Here is a 24,193-nt window from a genome sequence, read left to right on the forward strand (position 1 = left end):
TGAGTTTTGTGCTCTTAGTGGTGACGAGAACACCAGTGAATTGGAGAGTGTTGATCTGATTTGAGTTTTAAAGAAAGTAATTTTGATAATTTCTAGTAATAGTGTCTTGTTCACTAATAGTAATGCAAATTAATATAATTAGGTAGTGTCATAATCTGTATTGTTGAGTAGACTGTAAAGTGGAATGAAAATGGTCAAATTGATTATTAAAAGTAATTGAAAACATAACTAGAATAATATGCCAGGATACAGTTTTGCATATAAATTGCTTTGAGAAATCTATGAAGTAGATAAAATTGAAATTCTTGGAGTTCTTTATTGGAAGGGAAACTCTAAAGTTTCTGGAGTATGAGAGACATAGGAAAAGGATTGGTATATTGAGGCAGACTTCTTAAGTTTGTAACCAAAGTAAAAATAAATGTAGCAGGTTACAGGGATTTATTCTCTTCCAGACTCACATACTACCCCTTTATAAGACAGAACAATCCCTCACAATAGTTTTCTTTTTGTTTTTTTACTAAATAACCCTACTAAGCATCACCTTGTCACTACCTCTACCAAAAGCACCCCATACATATCTAAAAATACCATGTATACAGTGCAGATGTGAGAGTGAGTAATATACCCTGATTGGTCTTGGAGTCCAGTATGGAGAGGGAGACTTAAGTGAATATTTTCATTCAAAACTACATCAACAAATGGTCATTTGGTGCTTAAAGAATATAATTTAGTGACTCTTCTTGATGTCCTTACATTCATCAAGAGATGAATTAATAACTGGACCATTTTTATGTAAACAAAGTTTCAGGCATCAAAAATCTGGATGAGTTTCTTATTCTCTGCCTAGCTTTCTGATGATTTCTATTCTTGTCATTCTTTCTCTTCTAGAGTGTCTCCTTTTCTTAGCTTCTCTTTTTATGCTGATTCAGCCTCTCTGAATTTTCCTCAGGTTTTTTCACTGACATAAATTCCATTCTCTAGGATTCTAGCCTTACCTGTCTCCTGCAATGCCCTTCAAGGGCCATCTCATTCTTAATAGATTTCCTCTTGTCAGCTGATGTCTTCCAAATCTGAACCTCTGGTTAGACCCCCTCTCCTGACTGCCAGACTTGGGTGTCCCATTGTCTTGTGTTGGACATCTCCAGGTAATGTTCCATAGGCATTTGTCTCAAAGACAAGTTTCCAGGCTGGACTCACCCTTTCTCACAAACAGTAAAAATATATTTCTTTTCCTCATTTAACCATACATCAGACTCCCATATGGCAGATTATCTGCAGTTTCTGGGAATACACAGGTGAATAGAGAGCTTCTTTTCCTGTTGAGACAAACACACATACTTGGATAATTTATTCAAATGTAATATGTGTGATATGTGTAAGATATTCTGGGGGCAGGAAGGGGCATATGATAATGCAGCCTGGCCATTGTTTCAGAGAAGGCTTGATTGAGGATGGTGAGTCTGGAATAATCTTCTGTTGTTCTTCTTGCTTTCCACTCAAGAGCTGACCCAATCTCCAGTCCATCTTTCATAGACCACTGGAGCCATCTTTTTGATCTTGTCACTATACTGCTTAAAATAACTCTTTGATTTCCTGTGTCCTACAGTGTCAAGTCAAAAATCAGAATGACATTTTCATACCCCTATGATCTGGTCTCAACCTTGGGTCACATATCCTAGCACTGCCATTTAGTCTATTGAATGCTTCCATGCTCTTTTACATGTTTTTCTTCTGCCTTTCCATCCTTTTTAAAGATTCTATGATGAAGCTTTCCTTCAGTTCTCTACACTCTCTAGAACCTTTCTCCAACTCTGCATCTGCTGTCCCCCTTTGTAAAATTCCTTGGCTATCTCTTCCAGTAGACTTAGTCTACATTAGGGCAGAGGCTTTGTCTCCCTTATTCCTTCTGAGCTTAACATAGGTGCTCAGAGGTCTGTAGAGTGAATGAATGCAAGGAAGCGGAGTCAGAGAAATTCTAGAAAGAGCTAAGGATTAATTAATAAAATAATCTCCTCATGACTACCATAAGGGTAGACTCTAACATGTGGACCTTACAGCTCCTCAAGTTAGAATGCCTGCAACTTTTAGTGGGGCCTGAGGATTATCCACCATTATAGCTACTCTTCTGGTGTTTAGTTTATCAGCATCTTGCTAAGGACTCTTTCATTTCATCCTTATACCTTCCCTGAATTATTGATGTTTTATTGATGAGAAAACTTATCTGACCCGAGATCAGGGAGGTATCTAAGTTGTAAACTAGATATTCCAGACCTGTCTGGCTCTAGAATGCATACACTTCATCACTGTGCCTCTCTATATTTGCAGATTTAGGGTCCTCTCACCCCCTTCCCCCTTTGGTAGTGTGGAAATGGAAAGGGGTAGGAAATGCCTCTAGGGATATTTTCTTATCTAAGGACATCTGGAAAGAAATGCATTTCATATTTCCTTCTAGAACATGTTCCCATAAGTAAATCTGGGTAAGTAGGTTTGAAGAGGGATGTTTTTTGTCCTACTGAGTTCTAGGGTCAGTGTAGTAGAAGGAATATAGAAGCTTTCGAATTTGAGAACTTTTAGTTCTCATTCAAGCTTTGCCATCCACTCTATAACCTTGGGCAAGATGGTCAACCTCTCTAAGCCAGTCTTCTTGTTAACAGGTCATACTTAGCTTATAAGGTGATATGTATTTAAAAGAACCTAAGAAATCATCAACCATACCACAATAGTCATATGTATTCTTTGTCTTAAGAGAAGGAATAACTCTGGTTAGTTTCTAGGTACTGTAAGTGTCTGGAGGAAAGTTTTTATACCTTAACTATTAACTACTACTATTACTTGCTAAGAATTTGAAGTTTTCATGTTGACAAGCCACTGTACTTTGCTACATTTTTATTCTACTGGATAGACAGATTTTAAGAGGTTTACTTGTCCAAGCCAGTGCATCTAGAAAACCTTAGATTGAAGTCCAGCCTCCTTATTATGAGTTCCATTTGTCACCATGTGGATTAGGTAAAAATGGGTCCAGAGTAAGAATAGGACATGCTTTCAGGGAGGGGAGGGTGAAAATCAGTCATCCATCTGATAATTTTATTCACAGTCTAGCTCTTTCATTCTGATCATCTCATACATGGTAAATGCTCTTTGTAGTTTGCTGGTCCTGGTTCAGACTGTCCACGAACATCAAGCACTTGGTTTAGATTCAAAAAGGGATTGTGAAGATATTCTTGACCACAGTAATTAGTCAAGTACTTACCACCACTGGGACAGTCTGGGTTTCCATGTCACAATTATGCACCAATTCAAACTCCATGGTCTCTAGCATGAAGGGTCTGTATCTGACAGGATGCCAGGCCCACCCAGGTACTACCCCATCCCCTGAAGGTGCTGCAAAGGCCCAGAAGGCTCCACCTCTGCCTTGGGAGGAAAGTCAACTGTGTCACACAGAGGTCAATGTGGGTGAAGAATGCCAAAAAAGCCTGCCTCAGACAGAAGTGGTGGACCTGAAATCACAGCTTCATATGATGGAGAATTTGATCAGTTCAAGCCACAAAATTATAAAAGTGCTCTTGGGTGTCATTCAGGAGCTGGAAAAAGAAGTCTCATGGAGAAAAGCTTTCACATTGGACTGGGCAAGGCACAGGTGATTGTGACACACGCAGAAACAGTGCATGCATTACTTATAATGTGGAGCTAGAATTTAGACAGCAAAAAGACAAACTCCAACCAGTTCTAAGGAAACTCCATCCTATTGAGGAAAATCAAGTTGCACATTTGCCTTATTCTTGAGACACTTATTCTGCAACTCCCAAGCAAAAATCCAAAACTGAATCTAAAAACATGGAAGGTGGAAACTCTAGTTCCCTTAAAAGTAATGGTGTTGTGGAGTATAAAGGCCAACTATAAACCCCCCTGGAGTTAAGTAAATCCTTTTATAAAATGAATAGGATGAGGTGAGGTTTGTTTCTGCTCTGTATACTATAGAGACCTTTGTCTCAACAGATAAGTAGCAGAAGCATGGTATGAAAACTGTGCCTTGCTGGCTGTCTTTTGCCTCTATTGATGTGGGGATGTAAAACATGACAAGGAAAATCTCTCTCCCCACCCCTCCCCAGATCTGCAAGCACTACATTAAAAATTGCAAAAGGGGAGACTGTCACTCTGTACACAAACTCATAATTATTTTCAAGCCTTCTTTTTTTAGTAATGAGAAGAAAAAGCAAGCCATATGTTTGCAAAAGGATTCATTTTTACATTATTATTGCAAATATGCAGGAGATGAGTGCAATTTTCAGGACATCAAATTCTAGAGAAAGCACAATTTTTTTTTCAGTGATCAGAGACCATGAATAATCTCTCAAATGTGATTATAGGTATACTTGCCTTCATGTGCTGTAATGCTAAGTAAAGTGAACACACAGCCATGTCACTTTGCTCAAATTTAGTGTCCCCTTCATGTCCAGACCTGCAACATGTTTACTACTCATTTTCCAAATGTCCAGAAGCCATGAGCCCCTCCCAGAGTCAGGACAGGACTTTAGTCACTACAATTTGACTGGGTCAGGGCTATTAGACAAGCTTTCTTAGATCTCATTTTTAATCTTTTGGTACCCAAAGGCCAAATGAAAAATTCTGGCATGAATATGAAAACACATGGAGATACATAATGGATATTACAGTCACAAATAAATCATCAGCATTCTGTGCTACTACAGGAAGTGTTTTTTTTTTTTTTTGGAACAATCTTCAGAGACATTGTTCACCACTGTAGTGCAGCCAGTTGTATAAAATTCCTTATACTTTGTAAGAACGGTTGAAGACCTGATGTCTCAAAAAGAAACCATGTGTTTAGCATAGCTGCTGCAAGCAAACTAACATCAACCTACCATCCAACATATTAACCAGTTGTACTAATGGTATACTTAGGGGAAAGCTGTGAATCAAATGTTTTAAGTGCTTTCAGACAGTGACATTTAGAATTCTCTTTTGAATACAAATTATAATATAAATCTTAGTTTGTTTATTTTATACTCAATTATTTGCACCTTTGCAAGTACCTTTTCATAGAAATCAAAAGCCCCTAGTCTATAAATGACTTTGACCATCAATGTTTTGTTTTCCATAATAGGAAGTAGGGATGTCATTTTGTCTTTTATGTACAACTTAAATTTTGAATAGTTTATGAACATATGAGGAAACTTAGTCTTCAAATTTTTGTCCAGCAATGTCATGTTGTGTCTAATGCTGACATTTACACCTCACTGATTAGATGCCAAAAATAAAGTGGTTAACATTGGTGAAAGGATTGTTACCTGTACTTTTCAGATTTTTTAAACTATTTTGTGACATGCATTTTCCTCTTGACAAAACAGGAAATCCATTTTATTTCAAATCATTTTTTTTATAAATACCTAGTGATCAGCAATCAGAAATGGACTTGAGAAAAAATTGAGCAATCAGGGAAACAACTTTTGGGAGTTACTCAAAATATATTGCAAAAGTATACCTTACTACATTAAAAAGAAAACAGCTTTGTGGTGACAGTATATGAGGGCTTAAGTCCTTGAATGTCAATAAAAATAACTAAGAAATATTTTCATGTAAGTAGGAGAAAAATGAACCTGAGCTATGAAGGAAGTGCAATTATATCATTTGGACAAAAATGTAAAAATGTGTTACATGTATTTTATAGTGTTTTTAGCTCAAGTTATAAAAATGTTTGCAACAACTTATCCCTTCTTATGTTTTAAGAATCCCAACTCTATCAGTGAGTTGAAAAAAGATATTAGCAGTTTTCTAATTAGTATGATAAATCTGACTAAAGAAGAGGACATCAGAGTAAACAAAATACTGTCAGTGTTTCAAAGCAGTTTATAACAAAACATATATAGATTAAAATTTTGAGCTAAAAATGAAACTCTGAGGATGCACTAATTTCCATTTAAAAACAGAGCTATATTCAAAAGCCTGGAAGAAGATGTCAGCATAGAGAGGAATGGAAGCTAGTAAGTCCCCATGGAACAACTACTAAAGAACCAGGAACAACTAGTAAATAATCTGGAAAAACTGTGGCTGGACAAATGGGATGGTCCACTCATCATACACCAACCTGAATTTGGACTGGTGCCCAGGATTGCAGCATAAAATCTGTAACTAAAAGCTGCAGACCAGAGCTGTGAGCCCCTCCCTCTATAGCCCAAACTGCAAAGTCTCGCAGTGATAGACAGAAGCACTCTCAAAGAAAGCAAATTTACCTAAGCCAAGCTCCAACTTGAGTTTTAATTAACAAAGTGTATGTGCTCAATATAAGCTATGAATCCCCAACAAGCAGACAGAGACTTTTGGTGATAACTGAACTTGGAGACCCAGAAGACCTCTTCCGGAGGGACAGCGGGCCCAGAGGACCAGATATTATATATGGTCAACAGGGGAAAGTGAGGGGAGCCACAGAGTTGCCCTGAGGGGGCCTTTACATCCCTTTTTTGACTCAGTGAAGAAAGCCTCAGCCATTTTCAATTCCCAGTGCTCTGACCGAGACAAGGTTGGAGATAGCAGAGTCAGAGCCTATTCAAATGCAATGACTTCTCCCTGGGGGGGGGGGTTATCTTCACTAAGAGGGAAGAGGTGGTGCCAAGTTCTCCTACCTGTCTTCCATTCAGAACCAGACCCCAGAGCCTGGGGGAAAATAGCCATGGGCCACACCTCCTTACACCAGTCAGGAGCTACAGGCAGACAGGTTCCACCTGCTTTGCAGAAAAGGAAAGTGGCTGGAGGCCTCACAGGGTGTATCAATCTCCTAAGACACACCCTCAGTGATACCTGATACTATACCCACCTTCCAAGACCTGAGCCCATTCTGGTCAGGGAAAACCTGATTGCGGTAACTAAGGAAACCAGATGCCTAGACAACAGAAAACTACCACTTACACTAAGAAAAATGAAGTTATGGCCCAGTCAAAGGAATAAATTACACGTCAACTGAGATACAGGAATTGAAACAACTAATGAAAAATCAATTCAAAAAGTTCAGGGAAGATATGACAAAAGAGATGACACATACAATGGAAACACGGCATCCATAAGGTTGAAATTGAAAGTTCACAGAAACAGCTGACAGAATCTATGTAAATGAAAGGCACAAAACAAGAAATGAAAGACAAAATGGAGACATAAATCAGTAGATCTAAAGAGGCAGAAGAAAACCACCCAGGAACTGGAGAACAAGAAACCTGGAACCCTACACACAAAAGAACAGATAGAGAAAAGACTGGAAAAATATGAGCAACATCTCTGGGAATTGAATGACAACACAATACACAAGAATGAATGTGTCATGGGCGTCCCAAAAGGAGAAGAGTAGGGAAAAGGGGCAGAAGAAATAATAGGGAAAATAATCAATGAAAATTTCCCATCTCTTATGAAAGACATAAAATTACATATTCAAGAAGTGCAGTGTACCCCAAACAGAATAGTTCTGAATAGGTGTGTGCCAAGGCACTTAATAATCAGATTATCAAACATCAAAGATAAAGAGAGAATCATGAAAGCAACAAGAGAAAAGGGATCCATCACATGCAAAGAAACTTGGTAAGACTACATACATATTTTACAAAAGAAACCATGGAGGCAAGCAGGAGGTGGAGCAATATATTTAAGAATCCCATTTGTGGCCAAACTGTCCTTCAAATATAAGGGAGAGCTTAAAATTTTCTCTGACCAATGGACAGTGACAAAGTTTGTGAACAAGATGTCTACTCTATAGGAAACACTAAAGGGAGCACTATAGACCAAAAGGAAAAGACAGGCATGAGAGGTATGGAACACAGTTTTGGGAGATAGTAGCACAGCAATGTGGGTATATTGAATAAAGGTGACTGTGAGTATGGTTGAAGGAGGAAGGTTAGAAGCATATGGGACACCAGAAGGAAAGAGGAAAGACAGAGACAGGAGCTGTATAACTCAGTGAAACCTAGAGTGATCAACAATTGTGATAAAAGGTACAAATATGTTTTTTACATGAGGTAGAACAAATGAATGTGAACATTGTTGGGGAAAATACAATCAATGCAAAATAGCTATTATAATTAACAGAAACATTGTATTATGCTTCCTTTAATGTAACAAAGGCAAAATGCCAAGCTAAATGCATATGGGAGGGCAGAGGCAACGGTATGGGACACAACTTTGGTGATGTTGTCTGACACTATTCTACTTTAGTTTAATGCTATCTTTCCTTTTGGTGCTTACTAGCTACTATGTTTTTTCTCTTCCTCGCTTTATTTTTCTTTTTCTTTTGTCTCTTCCTCCTTCATTGTGTAAGAAATGGAGATGTTCTTATATAGATAGTGGTGATGGTGGTGAATATATAAATTTGTGACTATACAGGGAAAGATTGATTCTTTATTTAGGACAGAATGTACGGTGTGTGAACCGAACTGTCTTTGAAAATGGATTGATTAACATTGAGGGCACTATATTGAGTGAAATAAGACAGACAGATAAAGACAAAATTTGCAGCATCTCACTGATATGAACTAATTATAATATGTCAACTAATGGACATAAAATATGTTACCAGGATATAGAATGAGACTAAAGAATGGGGATCAGGTGTTTATTATGAGCAGAATGTTCAACTAGGGTGAACTTAAACATTTGGAAATGGACAGAGGGGTTGGTAGCACATTTTGAGAATAACTAATAGTGCTGCATGGTGTGTGAAGATGGTGGAAATGGTAAGATCAGAGTCACATTTGCCACCAGAAGGAAAGTTGCAGGTTAAAAGGTGGGGATGTATAAAACAGTGAATCTTGTGGTGGACAATGTCTGTGATTAACTCTATTAATATTATGAATATCTCTCATGATCTAGAACTAGTGTATGACATGATAACTAAAAGTTAATAAAAGAGGCACATATGGGAAAAATATACCTATTGCAAAATATATACTACAGTTATTAGTATTTTAACATTCTTTCAACAGTAACAAATGTACTATATCAATACAATGAATCAATAATGGAGGGGGGAGGTTAGGGGTATGGGAGGATTTGAGTTTCCTTTTTTGCCTTTATTTCTTTTCTGGAGTAATGAATATGTTCTAAAAAATGAAAAGAATTTGTGGTGATGGATGCAAAGCCGTATGATGGTAGAGTGGGCAATTGATTGCTCACTTTGAATCTTTGTGTAATTGTGTGGTATGTGAACAAACTCAATAAAAATAAATAAATAAATAACACCTTAAAAAAACAAACAAAAAACTATATTCAAAACAGAAAAAATCATTTTAAAAATAATTCCACATTTTAATTGCAATGAATCACTATCAGATCATGAGTCTTATGTCAGAAAGACTTAAGCAAAAACTCAGATCCCAAACCAAAGTATGGTGTGCCCTCTTATTAGATGTACTCTTGTCATTATGTACAGATATTAAATTATTATACTTATCATTGAGATCTTTTGTAAGATTTAAATAAAGAAATCAAAGTTAATGAATTGTGCTAACTGGGTCTTCAGTATTGCAAACAATCCACTTCCACTTTACCTCAACTTCAGGGCTGTGGGCAGGAGTCCTTGCTTCGTCTCCATACATACCTCTCCACAGCACTGCTTGAGTGTCCTCACAAAATGGTGGCTTCTTCCCCAGAGTGAGGGATTCCAGAGAGAAAGCCATGAGAAACCTCAGTGCCTTTTGTGGCCTCTGGTTATAAGTCTCATCCTGACACTCATAGCATATACTGTGCATTAGAAGCATGCCATTGAGTCTAGCCCTCCCTGCAGGCAAAGGGAGAGTTAGCCTCCTTCCTTTTAAAGGAGGAGTATCAAACTGTGCAGTTATTTGAAAACTCACGATAGTCTTTCTCTGGCTACAACATAGATTCTAATAAATGCTTGCTGATTGTTGCAGTCTGCATCTTTCTGAAATAACAGAATGTTGATAGCAGTTTAACAGGAAAAAGTTTCAATTCTTTTGGTAATTAGAGTATAATAGATTAATGGAACAAATCAATCTCTTAATTGCTAAAAATGGATGACTTCAAAGAATCTTCTTCAACTATATTTCCTCTGAAGGGTCAAATTTGTAAATTATCCCTTTCTGCTTAAACCAGCCTCTAAGAACAAAAATAATTAAACTAGTTGAGATAGCATTAAAAATTTATCATAAAAGTTGGCAATTTATTAGTATTAGGAATCAGCCACTGATGTTTTTTGGGGATATGACTTAACAAATGCTTTTCCAACTTCAGTGATCACTTGAATGATACTGACTAGCATCTGGAATAAAATGTTCTTAGGTGATTTTTCCATTGAGAAGAAAGATGGAGCTCATGTAGCCATGCCTCAAAGTCAGTGTTTTGGTTTGCTAATGCTGCAGAATGAAAAACACCAGAGATGGATTGGCTTTTATAAAAAGGGGGTTTATTTGGCTACAGAGTTACAGTCTTAAGGCCATAAAGTGTCCAAGGTAACACATCAGTAATCAGGTACCTTCACTGGAGGATGGCCAATGCCGTCCGGAAACCCTCTGTTAGCTGGGAAGGCACGTGGCTGGCGTCTGCTCCAAAGTTCTGGTTTCAAAAAATGGCTTTCTCCCAGGACGTTCCTCTCTAGCAAGCTTGCTCCTCTTCAAAACATCACTCACAGCTGCACTGAGTTCCTTCTCTTTGAGTTGCCTCATTTATATGGCTCCACTGATCAAGGCCCACCCTGAATGGGTGGGGCCATGCCTCCATGGGAATATCTCATTAAAGTCATCACCCACAGCTGGGTGGGGTGTATTCCAAGCAAATCTAATCAGCACCAAAATGTCTGCCCCACAAGATTACATCAAAGATAATGGCATTTGGGGGACACAATACATTCAAACTGGCAGAGTCAGTCTACCCTTTGGACATACTAATCATTGATAGTTATGAAGCTGTTTGATACACATTTAATTTTTTGCACAAGTTTTCTGATTTATTAAGTAATTTTCTGGAAATTTTGAAAATTTCAGAAAAGTAGCAAAATCAGTTTCTTGTTTTCCCACTTTACAGAAGGAACTGCACTTTTAAAATATTTGTTGCATTTTCTTCCAGTCATTTTTAAAAATATATAAATATAAAATTATTTCATACTTAAGATCATACTGCTTATATAGTCTTGTAGCTTGCTTTTATTATTTTAACTTGGAAATCATGAGAATTTTTTTCATGGCATTAAAAACTGTCTTTGAAAAACTGAAAGCATTTGGGTTGCCAGTATAACTGAAAACGTTTTCTTGGTGTGACACATCTGTCTTTGTAATTGGTTTGATTTAGTGTGCTTTACTTCAAAAAAGTATTACAGTTTTCACATTGTGGTGGGGTGTGCTATGTACTTCAAATCCGCAAAGACAGTACCGTTCCTTTAATAGCTTGAACTGCCCATGCACTTTTTGTTTAAAATTATACATTCATACATGAGTGCTAGATTATCACACTGAGCACAACTTGTGCAAGTGAAGCAATATACACTCCTATAAAGCAATTCATTTCCAATGCAATAATGCCAGTTTTCTAGGGCTCCCTGTCAGTGTGATAATCACTTTGTTCAAGTTTGGAGGGTTTTCAATTCCCCACTTCTTCTACTGGAGATGAGAAGCCTGGTGGAGAAGATCTGCAGAGAGCCATGACCTATGCTCAGAGGATCAAACAGCCTGCCTTTTCCTCTCCACTGCTGGCCCTCTTCTCACAGATGCTTAGTGGGTTGTCAAACAAGTAGAGAGCTTAGCTGCAGCCACAAGTGAATCAACTGCTGGACTGAGGAATTGAGATAAGCTGGTTCCTCATTTACTCTTTCTGTACCTATATGTCACCTAACTATGTGTTGGTAAACTGGGGTTACATATAATTCTGAAAACAGGATTTTTTATTACAGTAAACATGAACTTGGTGTGTGTCATGGCCCAAGGGTCTTTTGCAGCCAAGGGCCCAAAGAAGACACTGAACATGATCTGAGATGTGAACTTCAATTTGAGGCATACTTATAGGACTGGAGCAGGAAGTCAGTTAAGCTGCTCTGAATGGTGGCCAGTTCAGAGCTCAGTGTGAAAGTACTCTTCACTTTGAGGAGGACTGTTCAAACCCGTTATAGGGGCTTGAGACAAAGACATTTCAATGGGTATGAGAGCAGAAGTGTTGGAATGGAGGACTTTTGACATAGGGAAAGATTGTTTGCATTCCACAGGAAAGAGGGGAGGATTATAGATTACCTTGTAGATAATTGTATCTCAGGGATTTTGGGAAGGAAGTTAGCTATAGATTATATTTAGTGCAGGAGGCCTGGTTATAGAAGGAGTGTAGGTTAAAACTTAACTGGCCTAGGTCATACAAACAGTTGCATGCACATTCTTCAAAGCTGTTAGGGAAGGCCCTGGGCCCAGGGCTCCCACAGTGTAAAAATAATAGCTATTTGCACTATCAGAAATCTAACTGCCATGTAACTTGATTTCCTCTAACTTGGGCTATAAATTTATTTAAGCTCAAGTGAGAGTTTTCTTTTCAAGATGTGATTAAATCAACCTAATCTCTTCCTACTTCAGTGATCATCAAAAATTAATGCACAAATTTTAAGACTAAGTTTATCTCTTATTAAGTAATTCAGATATTTCTGTCTAATTATAGGTACTTGATCTAATGCTTTTGTCAATTGATATTTCCAAATCCCTTTGGAAAAACTGTATTTTTGGTAGAAATTAGGTTGTGTGCCTTGAGGACACACACATTGTGAAGCCTGTTTGGATTATCTGTACTTGTATATGCCTGAGTTTTCATGTGACTAAGCTAAGTTTTCCTAAAGAATATTTTAGTACCTATCTTTGCTATATAAAATAAAGTTTGGGATGTTAAAAAAATCCTGTCATATTAGAGATGGATAAACAGAACCACAGGACAGCAGGGGTGGTGTGAGAGAATCTCAACTAAACAGGCTTGTGGCAAAAAACTCTCATGGAAAATTTCTTTTAAATAATTTTGAATAAAATATTTGTATATGCAAATACCTTGTAAAATTTCTAAATTAACATACCATAAAATTAACTTTCTGGAGAGTGCATATTTCATGAGTTTGAGCACATGTATAGATCCATGAACTACCACCACAATCAGAACACAGAATATTTCCATCATCCAAAAATATTCCTTCTTTCTTCAATTTTGTAGTCAAATACTTACCCAACCCCATCCTCTGGCAAATGCTGAACTATTGCTCATCTCTATAGATTTACAATTTCTGGAATGTCACATAAATATCATCATACATGATGTGACCTCAGAAGTCTGTTTTATTTCACTCAGCATAATATCTTCATCAACATTTTTGCTTTTCAAGGATAAATTGTCTTCCATTGTATGTATAGACCACTTCATTGTGCATTTGTCCATTGAAAGATGTTTGGGTTATTTCCAGTTTGGGGCTATTATGAACAAAAGCTGTTATAAATAGAAAAAAGTACAGGACAGATGGATAATTATGAAAATTTTTGATGGACACAAGTAATGTGAAAAAATAGAATATGTTACTGGGATGGAGAATGAAAGAAGTGAACTGTATGACAGAGGACACACAGAGCTCTCTAGAATAGGTGAATGAAGTTATTAAATGTCCTAAATAAACAAGAAAGCTGATTTTATAGCTTTTTCCTTTATGCAGGTGGAAAATAAATTAAAATTTAAAGTCCTACCAAAACATACCACATAATTGTATTACTTTCTCATTAAATTCCCTGAGATCCAGATTTTAGTTTGGTTTTGGATGAATATTGTTGAAAATATTACTGGAAAAAATAATGAGAAACATGTGTTTAACAAAATTTATAAATGTCTGTATGAAATTTTTATTTTATTAAAATATATGTAATTTTTGAGACTATCTGCATATTTTTAAATGTAGATACTTCCCATGTTGCATCACATACTCTGAAAGTGTGGACATCAATCCTTGTGGCACATTGAAATCATCTGGAGACCTTAAATATTCAAATACCTGAGTCTTATTACAGAGATTCTCACTTAATTTTTCTTCTTTGGGGCCTAGACATTCAGTTTTAAACACCCTCCAAGCAATTACAATAGATATCAAAATTCGCAAATCCCTTCTACTAATATACTAGTAGAAAGTACTACAAGCCATCTCCCAGGCAAGGAAACAGCTGTCAGCTGCTACTTCCCTCAAGGGTGGGAAAAGAGTTTTCCAATCAAGAGGTGGAAATGCAGTTTGTCTCTTTGTCCCTTGCTAACATGGGCCTTGAAAATCCTCCCCTGTCCCCAGGTCTTCATAGAGTGGGTGTGCCGGTTTGAATGTATTATGTCCCCCTAAATGCCATTATCTTTGATGTAATCTTTTGTTAGCAGACATCTCAGTGTTGATTAGATTGTAATTCTTTGAGTGCTTCCATGGAGATTGGACTCACCCAACTGTGGGTGATGACACTGATTGGATAGTTTCCATGGGGGTGTGACCCCACCCATTCAGGGCATGTCTGAATTAGTTCACTGGAGCACTATATAAGCTCAGACAGAAGGAGCAAGTTTGCTACAGCCAAGAGGGACATGTTAAAGGATGCACAGAAGATAAGAGAGTAGCTGCAGATAGTCTGAAGATGGCTGTTGAAATTATACTCTTGCTCTGGAGAAGCTAAGTGAGGACAAACACCCCAAAAGCAACTAAGAGTGACATTTCTGAGGAACTGCAGCCTAGAGAGGAAAGTCCTGGGAGAAAGCCATTTTGAAACTAGAACTTTGGAGCAGATGCCAGCCACGTGCCTTCCCAGCTAACAAAGGTATTCTGGGTACCATTAACCATCCTCCAGTGCAGGTACCCAATTGCTGATGTGTTACCTTGTACACTTTATGGCCTTAAAATTGTAGCTGTGTAACCAAATAAACCCCCTTTTATAAAAGGCAATCCATCTCTGGTGTTTTGCATCCTGACAGCATTAGCAAACTAGAAGAGTTGGAGTATGTCTCACTGCTATGAGAGATTTTAAAATCTGTCTCCCTGGTGGGAAAGTTCCTGTCTTTTGATTCTGTGCCTTCTCCACACTAAGACCAAGTGAGGTGGAGGGGAGAGGACTGGCTGCTCTGAGATGGGAGATTCATTCCTGATATTTCTTCTCTTTCTTCAATTCAGAATCTGCAGTGGCTTCTCCAGTCTATATCCACTTCCAGACATTCAAACAATACATAATTGTCCTTTTTTATTGAATCTCTGGAGAGGAGTTTTAGTAGCTGTTTACATCACCATGTTGTTGAGGTCACTCTTCTTGACTCTTTAATTTTATTTCTTTCATAAGAGTTGGGAAAATTTCAGTGATTATTTCCTCCATTATTCTTTCTGGCACTTTCCATTTCTCTACTCCTTGTAGGAGACTTATTACATGTATATTCATGCATTTCATGCTGTCATTCAATTCCCTGAGATCCTGTTCATATTTGTCCTTTTTGTTCCCTGTTTTTTTTGTGTGTGTAGGATTATAGATGTCCTGTATTCTAATTCATTACTCCTTTCTTTTGCGTCTTCAACTGTGCTATGGTACATCTCCATTGTGTTTTTCTTTTCTATTGTGCCTTTCATTCTCATAAGTTCTACCATTTTGGTTTTATAACTTTGGACTTCTTCTGTATTGTCTCACATTGACATCTTTGCATCTGTCATCTCTTTTGTCATATTGTCCTTCATCTCATTGATTTGATTTAGAAGACTTGCTAGAACATCTTTAATTAATTGTTTCAACTCTTTTATCTCATTCAGAGCATTAGATTTTTCCTTTGAACAATATCTCTACGTATTCTAGTATATCTCCTAATTTTTGCTGGTGTCTAGGCATCTGATTTCCCTGCTTAGTTGATTCTGGATGTAATTTCCTCTGTTTTACCTAGGGTTTCTTATTGGTGGGCTTTGTTCTCTACCTGTTCTTTGACATTCCATTTAACTTATTCTAGCCCTCTAGCTTCTGTTTCAATCATCAGAATTTTGCAGTTCTTGTTTTTCTGTTCTTCCCCTGCCTACATGGAAGATTTTGATGTTGGTCTCCCCAGGATGATTGACTTCAGTCAGATTTCCCCAAAGAGGACAAGACCAGGACTCAGGAAGAGGGTATAATCAGCATCAAATATCCCTGGGTATGAGACCCAGCATGATGCCAATCTTTTATGTTGAAGCCCCTTAATTATATGATTTTCCTGTCCTTCCAAGGAGTTCACAATTTTCATTCTGCTGATCCCTACCATCATAAAGTTGAATGAAGCCTTCAATTCTCAGCATACCGTCTCCCTGCCAGGTGTGTGATTGAGACTGAGGCTGAGAAAAAAGGCAGGTTTAAACTCTTTCCCAGGTTCTGAGGTCTGAATTCTCTTATTGAGAACCACCACTTATGCTAGGCCCTGTATTGCATATTCTTGGTGAAGATACACCTTTTAGGGAATTATCTCTGTCCCCTGATTAAACTGCCCTTTTCTGGGGCAGTGCTGAAACCTGAGAATGTCTGAAGCTTTCTTTAATGGCTGCTAAAAAGTTTTAAAAAATGAAAAAAAAATCTTTCCAGAGCTGATCCCTAGCCCCCCAGATTTCAGGAATCAAGAGCATATATTTGTACTAAGCTCTATGTGCCCCCTTTTCTTGAGTCACAGAACATTTCCAAAATTTTGAGCTCAGCTGCCTCCAAAAATACATCTGTTTTTCATCTTCCCACCTCCTTTCTGCTGGGGAGACACCTACCAATTCCTTTTGTGCTTGCTCTAGGTTTATCTGTACTTGGAACTTATTTTCAGCATTATGAATTTGTTATTTATTTCCACAATTGGAGCTTGGTTGAGCTAAATTCCCTTGCTTCTGATAGAGCTGCTTCTTTCTCCCACCTGGGAGAGTATCTGATATTGCCAGTCATGCCAGTGCAGTACAAGCCTCCACAGTTGATGAGATTTACTTAGAGTTTCTGCAAGATTGCCAAGACCACTCAGTTGGGAAAGAATAATCTCTCCAACAAATGGTGCTGGAAGGACTTGATACTCATATGTAAAAGAATGAAAGAGGAACCCTATCTCATACCACATAGAAAAATTTACTCAAAATGGACCAATGACTTAAATATAAAACCAGGATTATAAAACTTCTAGATGAAAATATAGGGAAGCTTCTTCAGGATTTTGTGTTAGGCAATCGTTCCACAGACTTTACCCCAAATCAGAGTAAAAGAAAGAAAAAATATAGATAAATGGGATCCCCTCAAAATTAAAAGCTTGTGCATCAATGAGATTTTTTAATTAGAGAAGTTATGGGTTTACAGAACAACCAGGCATAAAATACAGGATTCCCATATACCATGCCTCCAACAACACTTCCATTGGTGTGGAAAATTTGTTACAATTGATGATAGCACATTTTGTAATTCTACTTTTTTAACAGTAGTTAATTTTTTTTTCCAAATGATGAAAGATTATTAGATAAATATTATTAACTATTGTCCATAGTTATATAGGGACGTTTTCCCCCATATTCCCAACCTATTATTTTTATTCATGCTTTTATTTTATTAATCATCTACCAATACACTTGAAAAAGATGGTGTCAACCCAAGGATTTTACAATCGCATGGCCATAATATAAAAGCTATATAGTTATACAATCATTAACATCTAACAAGGCTACTGTATTACAGTCCAACATTTTAAGTTTCAATGGATTGTTATGAAAGTGAAAAGACCAGCTTCTCAATGGGAGAAAATATTTAAAAACCATATATCTAATGTTTTAATATCAAGAACATATGAAGAAAACCTACAATTCAACAATAAAAAGATAACAAAATTTTTAAAAGGCCAAAAGACTTGGATAGCTATTTCCCCATAGAGGAAATACAAATGCCTAAAAATGACATGTAAATATACTTAATATCACTGGCTGTTAGGGAAAAGCAAATCAAAGCTAAAGTGCAATATCATTTCATACCAGTTAGAAGGGCTACTGTTTAAAACAACATAAATTTACAAGTGTTGGAGGGGATGTGGAGAAAGAGAAGCACTGATTCATTGGTGGTAGGAATGTAAAATTTTACAATGGTAGTAGACAGTTTGGCAGTTCATCAGGAAGGAAAGAAAATGCCATATGACATCCAGAAGAACTGAAAACAAGGACACAGATATTTGCATACTGATGTTCATTGTGTCTTTGTTCACAATTGCCAAAAGATGGAAGTAACCCCAGTGTCCATCAACTGATGAATGGATAAACAAATGTGGTTTGTACATACAATGGATATTATTCAGCTCTAAAGAGGAATGAAGTCCTTATGCATGTGAGAACATTGAAGAACTTTGTGGAATTTATGCTAAGTGAAAAATGTCAGAAAAAAAGACAAATATTGTATGATCTCCATGATATGAATGGATTATAATATGCAAAATAATAGAGTTAAAATCCAGAATATAGGTTACCATGGGAGAGATTGGGGTAGAGAATGGTGTGCTGGTGCTGAATTTGCACAGGATTTCTACTTAGGTTGATTTGTTTTTATTCAGAATGTTCACATACCATACAACTATCTAAAGATCCAAAGTGTACAATCAATTGTCTAGAGTATAATCATACAGCTATGTATCCATCACCGCAGTTATTTTTTTTTAATTTTTAGAACATTTTCATTACTCCAGAAAAGAAATAAAGACAAAAGAAGGAAACTCAAATTGTCCCATGCCTCTAACCATCACCCCTCCATTATTGATGCATTGTATTGGTAGAGTACATTTGTTACAGTTGATGAAAGAATGTGAAAATAATACTAACTGTATTATGTAGTTTGCAGTAGGTATATTTTCCCCATAGGCCCCTCTATTACTAACTTCTAGTTATACTGTCATACAGTTGTTCTGTTCATGAGAGAAATTTCTAGTATTTGTGCAATTAATCACAGACATTGTCCACCACAGGATTCACTGTTTTATACATTCCCATCTGTAAACTCCAACTTTCCTTCTGGTGACATATATGACACTGAGCTTACCTTTTCCACGACATTCATACAGCATTCAGCACTGTTAGTTACTCTCACAACATGCTACCATCACCTCTGTCCATTTCCAATCATTTAAGTTCACCCTAGTTGTACATCCTGCTGATAATATGCTACCGATCCCTATTCTTTAACCTTGCTCTATATACTGGTAACTTATATTTCATGTCTATGAGTTTACATATTATAATTAGCTCATATCAGTGAGACTATGCAATATTTTTCCTTATGGGTCTGTCTTATTTCCCTCAATATACTGCCCTCAATGTTTCTTCACCAACCCAATTTTTATATGGTTTTGTTCACACACCCTAATTCTGTCCTAAGTAAAAATTGATGGTTCCCTGTATAGCCATGTATTTATGTATTCATCACCATCACCACTATCTGTATAAGGTTATCACCATTTCTTCCACAAAAAAAGGAGGAAGAGTCAAAGAAGGTAGAGAGACAAAACAAAAAGGAAAAAGAAAGAGAGAAAAATACGGGACAGCTAGGAAGCAACTCAAGGAAAGATGGGATTAAAATAAGCAGAATAAAGTGTCAGACAACATCACCAACCAGGAGTCCCATTCTTTTCCCCTATGTCCCCCATATGCAATTACCTGTGGTATATAGCTTTTGTTACATGGAAGGATGAATAGTACAATGTTCCTGTTAATTATACTCTCTTGTTTGCATTGACTGTACTTTCCCCCAAACTCACCCTATTTTTAACACCTTGCAAAGTTGATATTAATTTGTTCTCCCTCCTGTAAAAACACATATGTACCTTTTATCACAATTGTTGGGCACCTTAGGTTTCATTGACTTATACAGTCTCCATCTCTTTTTTTTTTTTTTCTTTTTTTTTTTAATCATCATTTTATTGAGATATATTCACATACCACGCAGTCATACAAAACAAATTGTACTTTCGATTGTTTACAGTACCATTACATAGTTGTACATTCATCACCTAAATCAATCCCTGACACCTTCATTAGCACACACACAAAAATAACAAGAATAATAATTAGAGTGAAAAAGAGCAATTGAAGTAAAAAAGAACACTAGGTACCTTTGTCTGTTTGTTTGCTTCCCCTACTTTTCTACACATCGATCCATAAACTAGACAAAGTGGAGTTTGGTCCTTATGGCATTCCCAATCCCACTGTCACCCCTCATAAGCTACATTTTTATACAACTGTCTTCGAGATTCATGGGTTCTGGGTTGTAGTTTAATAGTTTCAGGTATCCACCACCAGCTACCCCAATTCTTTAGAACCTAAAAAAGGTTGTCTAAAGTGTGCGTAAGAGTGCCCACCAGAGTGATCTCTCGGCTCGTTTTGGAATCTCTCTGCCACTGAAGCTTATTTCATTTCCTTTCACATCCCCCTTTTGGTCAAGAAGATGTTCTCCATCCCACGATGCCGGGTCTACATTCCTCCCCGGGAGTCATATTCCACGTTGCCAGGGAGATTCACTTCCCTGGGTGTCTGATCCCACGTAGGGGGGAGGGCAGTGATTTCACCTTTCAAGTTGGCTTAGCCAGAGAGAGAGGGCCACATCTGAGCAACAAAGAGGCATTCAGGAGGAGACTCTTAGGCACAAATACAGGGAGGCCTAGCCTCTCCTTTGCAGCAACCGTCTTCCCAAGGGTAAAACTTATGGTAGAGGGCTCAACCCATCAAACCACCAGTCCCCTATGTCTGTGGTCATGTTAGCAACCATGGAGGTGGGGTAGGCGAATACCCCTGCATTCTCCACAGGCTCCTCAAGGGGGCACTACATCTTTTTTTTTTTTTTTTTTCCTTGTTTGTCTTTTTTCTTTTTTTTTTTTTTTTAACTTTCCCTTCTTTTTTCAAATCAACTGTATGAAAAAAAAAGTTAAAAAGAAAACAAACATACAATAAAAGAACATTTCAAAGAGACCATAACAAGGGAGTAAGAAAAAGACAACTAACCTAAGATAACTGCTTAACTTCCAACATGTTCCTACTTTACCCCAAGAAAGTTACATACTATAGCAACATTTCAGTGAACTTGTTCCTACTACATCCATCAGAAATTAACAGACCATAGTCATTTCTGGGCATCCCCAGAACGTTAAATAGCTTATCTGTTCTTCTTGGATTATTGTTCCCCCTTCCTTAATTGCTCTCTACTGCTAGTTCCCCTACATTCTACATTATAAACCATTTGTTTTACATTTTTCAAAGTTCACATTAGTGGTAGCATATAATATTTCTCTTTTGTGCCTGGCTTATTTCGCTCAGCATTATGTCTTCAAGGTTCATCCATGTTGTCATATGTTTCACCAGATCGTTCCTTCTTACTGCCGCGTAGTATTCCATCGTGTGTATATACCACATTTTATTTATCCACTCATCTGTTGATGGACATTTGGGTTGTTTCCATCTCTTGGCAATTGTGAATAATGCTGCTATGAACATTGGCGTGCAGATATCTGTTCGTGTCACTGCTTTCCAATCTTCCGGGTATATACCGAGGAGTGCAATCGCTGGATCGAATGGTAGCTCTATATCTAGTTTTCTAAGGAACTGCCAGACTGACTTCCAGAGTGGCTGAACCATTATACAGTCCCACCAACAATGAATAAGAGTTCCAATTTCTCCACATCCCCTCCAGCATTTGTAGTTTCCTGTTTGTTTAATGGCAGCCATTCTAACCGGTGTTAGATGGTATCTCATTGTGGTCTTAATTTGCATCTCTCTAATAGCTAGTGAAGCTGAACATTTTTTCATGTGTTTCTTGGCCATTTGTATTTCCTCTTCAGAGAACTGTCTTTTCATATCTTTTGCCCATTTTATAATTGGGCTGTCTGTACTATTGTCATTGAGTTGTAGGATTTCTTTGTATATGCAAGATATCAGTCTTTTGTCAGATACATGGTTTCCAAAAATTTTTTCCCATTGAGTTGTCTGCCTCTTTACCTTTTTGAGAAATTCCTTTGAGGTGCAGAAACTTCTAAGCTTGAGGAGTTCCTATTTATCTATTTTCTCTTTTGTTGCTTGTGCTTTGGGTGTAAAGTCTAGGAAGTGGCCTCCTAATACAAGGTCTTGAAGATGTTTTCCTACATTATCTTCTAGGAGTTTAATGGTACTTTCTTTTATATTGAGATCTTTGGTCCATTTTGAGTTAATTTTTGTGTAGGGGGTGAGGTAGGGGTCCTCTTTCATTCTTTTGGATATGGATATCCAACTCTCCCAGCCCCATTTGTTGAAAAGACCATTATGGCTCAGTTCAGTGACTTTGGGGGCCTTATCAAAGATCAGTTGGCCATAGATCTGAGGGTCTATCTCTGAATTCTCAATTCGATTCCATTGATCTATATGTCTATCTTTGTGCCAGTACCATGCTGTTTTGGCAACTGTGGCTTTATAATAAGCTTCAAAGTCAGGGAGTGTAAGTCCTCCCACTTCGTTTTTCTTTTTTAAAGTGTCTTTAGCAATTCGAGGCATCTTCCCTTTCCAAATAAATTTGATAACTAGCTTTTCCAAGTCTGCAAAGTAGGTTGTTGGAATTTTGATTGGGATTGCATTGAATCTGTAGATGAGTTTGGGTAGAATTGACATCTTAATGACATTTAGCCTTCCTATCCATGAACATGGAATATTTTTCCATCTTTTAAGGTCCCCTTCTATTTCTTTTAGTAGAGTTATGTAGTTTTCTTTGTATAGGTCTTTTACATCTTTGGTTAAGTTTATTCCTAGGTACTTGATTTTTTTAGTTGCTATTGAAAATGGTATCTTTTTCTTGAGTGTCTCTTCAGTTTGTTCATTTCTAGCATATAGAAACATTACTGACTTATGTGCATTAATCTTGTATCCCGCTACTTTGCTAAATTTGTTTATTAGCTCTAGTAGGTGTATCGTTGATTTCTCAGGGTTTTCTAGATATAAGATCATATCATCTGCAAACAATGACAGTTTTACTTCTTCTTTTCCAATTTGGATGCCTTTTATTTCTTTGTCTTGCCGGATTGCCCTGGCTAGCACTTCCAGCACAATGTTGAATAACAGTGGTGACAGCGGGCATCCTTGTCTTGTTCCTGATCTTAGAGGGAAGGCTTTCAGTCTCTCACCATTGAGTACTATGCTGGCTGTGGGTTTTTCATATATGCTCTTTATCATGTTGAGGAAGTTTCCTTCAATTCCTACCTTTTGAAGTGTTTTTATCAAAAACGGATGTTGGATTTTGTCAAATGCTTTTTCAGCATCTATTGAGATGATCAATTGATTTTTCCCTTTCGAGTTTTTAATGTGTTGTAATACATTGATTCTTTTTCTTATGTTGAACCATCCTTGCATGCCTGGAATGAACCCCACTTGGTCATGGTGTATGATTTTTTTAATGTGTCTTTGGATTCGATTTGCAAGTATTTTGTTGAGGATTTTTGCATCTATATTCATTAGGGAGATTGGCCGGTAGTTTTCCTTTTTTGTAGCATCTTTGCCTGGTTTTGGTATTAGATTGATGTTAGCTTCATAAAATGAGTTAGGTAGTGTTCCATTTTTTTCAATGTTTTGAAAGAGTTTGAGTAAGATTGGTGTCAGTTCTTTCTGGAAAGATTGGTAGAATTCCCCTGTGAAGCCATCTGGCCCTGGGCATTTATTTGTGGGAAGATTTTTGATGACTGATTGGATCTCTTTGCTTGTGATGGGTTGGTTGAGGTCTTCTATTTCTTCTCTGGTCAGTCTAGGTTGTTCATATGTTTCCAGGAAATTGTCCATTTCTTCTACATTATCCAGTTTGTTGCCATACAGTTGTTCATAATATCCTCTTATAATTTTTTTAATTTCTTCAGGATCTGCAGTTATGTCACCTTTTTCATTCATTATTTTGTTTATATGGGTCTTCTCTCTTTTTGATTTTGTCAGTCTAGCTAGGGGCTTGTCAATCTTGTTGATCTTCTCAAAGAACCAACTTTTGGTGATATTTATCCTTTCTATTGTTTTTTTGTTCTCTATGTCATTTATTTCTGCTTTAATCCTTGTTATTTCTTTTCTTGTACTTGGTTTAGGATTGGTTTGCTGTTCATTTTCTAGCTTCTTCAGTTGATCCATTAGTTCTTTGATTTTGGCTCTTTCTTCCTTTTTAATATATGCGTTTAGTGCTATAAATTTCCCCCTTAGCACTGCTTTTGCTGCATCCCATAGGTTTTG

This window comes from Choloepus didactylus, chromosome 10 (assembly GCF_015220235.1).
Source record: "Choloepus didactylus isolate mChoDid1 chromosome 10, mChoDid1.pri, whole genome shotgun sequence".
NCBI classification, from domain to species: Eukaryota; Metazoa; Chordata; class Mammalia; order Pilosa; family Megalonychidae; genus Choloepus; species Choloepus didactylus.